This window comes from Pteropus vampyrus, unplaced genomic scaffold, assembly GCF_000151845.1.
Source record: "Pteropus vampyrus isolate Shadow unplaced genomic scaffold, Pvam_2.0 Scaffold39, whole genome shotgun sequence".
In the NCBI taxonomy this organism is placed as follows: Eukaryota; Metazoa; Chordata; class Mammalia; order Chiroptera; family Pteropodidae; genus Pteropus; species Pteropus vampyrus.
In genome coordinates, this window is record NW_011888820.1 from 4,862,730 (window position 1) to 4,865,886 (window position 3,157).

The 3,157-nt window shown below is 31.7% G+C and overlaps 1 pseudogene; it reads right to left on the bottom strand.

Annotated features, from left to right (window-relative positions):
- Positions 1 to 503: 503 nt before the first annotated feature.
- LOC111738548 lies at positions 504 to 623 on the bottom strand (annotated as a pseudogene).
- Between the last annotated feature and the right edge of the window lie 2,534 nt (positions 624 to 3,157).

Genomic DNA, 3,157 nt, shown 5'->3' on the forward strand with positions numbered 1-3,157 from the left:
TAAACACAGGAGCGCATGAAAGTATACTATTTTTTTGAGATAGTGATGTTAGTTTTTCTTTGGATGTATACTCAGAAGTGGGATTGCTGGATTATATGTTAATCTTATTTTTAATTTTTTGAGAAACCTCCAGGTTGTTTTCCATAGTGGCTGTACCAATTTCTATTCCCACCAGCAGTGTACAACTGTTCCCTTTTCTCCACATCATTGCCAGCATTTATTTCTTGTATTTTTCATAATAGCTATTCTTATTCTTATTTTGATTTGTGTTTCCATGGTTAGTGATGTCGAGCATATTTTCATATACCTGTGTTCCATTTAGATGTCTTTTATTTGTAAAAATTTCTATTTCATGACCCCTGCCTATTTTTAATCAGATTATTTGCTTTTTTATTCTTATTTATTTATTTATTTATTTATTTTATAAGTGAGGCAACCCTTGCTTGACCTCACAGATTGCAAGGACTTTGTCAGTTTATAAACCTTATTTTTTTAATTTTTTACACCTACAGCACCTAGTCTTCCTAGGTGGCCTCCCATCCAAATAGTAACCAGGCCCAACCCTGCTTAGCTTCCAAGATCAGATGGGAATCAGGCTTGTTCAGGGTGGCATGGCCGTAGACTGCTTTTGTTTTTTGCTATTGAATTGTGAGTTCTTTATATATTTTGTACATTAATTTCTTATGAGATATATGGCTTGAAAATATATTCTCCCTTTCCACGGATTGCCTTTTTGTTTTGTTTATTGTTTCTTTTTCTGTGCAGAAGCTTTTTAGTTTTATGTAATTCCACTTGTTTATTTTTGCTTTTGCTACTTGTGCTTTTGGTGTCGTATTCAAAAAGATATTATTAAGACTAACGCCAAGGAGGCTTCTCCCTATGTTTTCTTGCAAGAGTTGTGCAATTTCAGGCCTTATTTATGTTTTTAATCCAGTTTTAGTTATTTTTTTGAGTGGTATAAAACGAGAGTCAAATTTTAGTCTTTTGCATGTGATTATCCTATTTCCCAAAACTTTATTGTCAAAAAGAAGTTGAACATATAAGTGAAAGTTTATTTCTGGGCTTTCAATTCTGTTCCATTGATCAATATATCTGTTCTTATGCCAGTACCATACTGTTTTGATTACTATAGCTTTGTAATATAGTTTGAAATCAGGAAGTGTGATACCTCTAGCTTTGTACTTTATTATCAAAATTGCTTTTGGTACATAGAGGTCATTCGTGATTCCATACAAATTTTAGGATAGTTTTTTTTTTAATTTCTGTGAAAATGTCATTAGAATTTTGATAAGGATTGCGTTAAATCTATAGATGGCTTTGAGTAGTATAGACAATATTAACAACATTAACTCTTCTGATGCATGAACATGAATTACCTTTCTATTTATTTGTGTCTTCTTCAATTTCTTTCTTCAATGTCTTATAGTTTTTGGTGTATAGATCTTTAATGTCCTTGGTTAAATTTATTCCTAAGTATTTTATTCTTTTTGCTTTTATCATAAATGGAATTTTTTTCCTTTAAAGATACTTCATTATTTAAATGAATAGGTTTTGTATATTCATTTCATACCCTGAAAATTTACTGAATTCATTTATTAGTTCTAATAATTTTTTTGTTGTTGTTGCATTCATTAGGATTTTATATGTATGTGTGTGTGTATACATGATCATATATATAAAATCATATTGTCTGGGGGTATAATGTACAGCATGGTGACTATAGTTAATATTGTATATTTGAAAGTTGCTAAGAGAGTAGATCTTAAAAGTTCATATCACGACCAAATAATTTGTAACTATGTGTAGTGATGGACATTAATTAGACTTATTGTAGTAATCATTTCACTATATTTACATATACTGAATCTTTATGTTGTGCACCTGATACTAATATATCATTATATGTTAATTATTCCTAAATAAAAACTTCCATTATTCAGTGTGATTCCAGTATTCAGAGGTTTGATATGAACTTGCTATGTATGGACTTTATCATGTTGAGATATGTTCCTTCTGTATCCAGTTTGTTGAGAGTTTTTAATAAAAAGATGTTTAATTTTATCAAATGCTTTTTTTGCACCTATCGAGCTAACTATATGATTTTCATCTCTTATTCTGTTTATGTGGTATATCACATTATCGATTCGTATAGGCAGGCAACACAGTTTGAAGAGACTAAACAATCATGAGAACCAGAGTCAGATATGGCAGGAATGTTGGGATTACCAAATCAGGAATTAAAAAAAAAAAACACTATGATTAATATAATTTTCATTTTGGAAAGTTTATATTGTTAGATCCAGAAGCTCATAGATTCTCTCCTGTGTGATGAGCCCAACAAAGGTATTCTCGTGGCTCTACTGTGTTTTTGATCTCTAACATTTCTTTTTAGTTCTTTCTTAGACTTTCCATCTCTCTGCTTACTACAAAATTTGTTCTTGCATGTTATCTACTTTTTTCATTAAAACCCTTAGCATATCAATAAAAGATTTTTCAAAATTCCTTGTTTGATAATCCAATATTCCTGCCATAGCTAACTTTGATTTTGATGCTTGTGTAGTCTCTTTAAACTGTGTTTATTTTCCCTTTAGTATAAAGGGAATTTATACTAAATTTTTTTGTTGAAAGGTGGACATAATGTACTGAGTAAAAGGTCATTCTGCCTTTAGTAATATAGTGGTAAATTGTGGGGGTAAAGGAAAGCACTCTGTAGTCCTACGAATGGTTTTCAAGTTTTTCATGACTTAGTGTTTCTGGACTGTAAACTTAACCAATGCTTTTTATTTCCTCCCACGTCCACCTCTACAGGTGGGGCATGGTGGCAAGAAGAAGCTGGGAATTGGATATTTTCTTTCACCCATGTGGGAGGCTAAAGCTGGCTATAATTGGATATCTTTCTCTTTTCATTAGTTTAAGCTCTAATAAAACCCAGGAGGTCAGGTTCTGTTTGAATAATTTCTCTTAAGGGCAGATCTTGTAAGAACAGAATGCTCTAGAGTATTTAAAAATGGTTCCTCCCCTGCCCCTTTCCTGATGGAAGCATGAGGAGATTTTTCTGATATTCACTATGAGACACTGATTGAGCTCTTGATAGCAAAATTCACAAAAGTGTGGGAGCCACTCTATGAATAGGTCCCCCTGGAATTTTTAACTATTA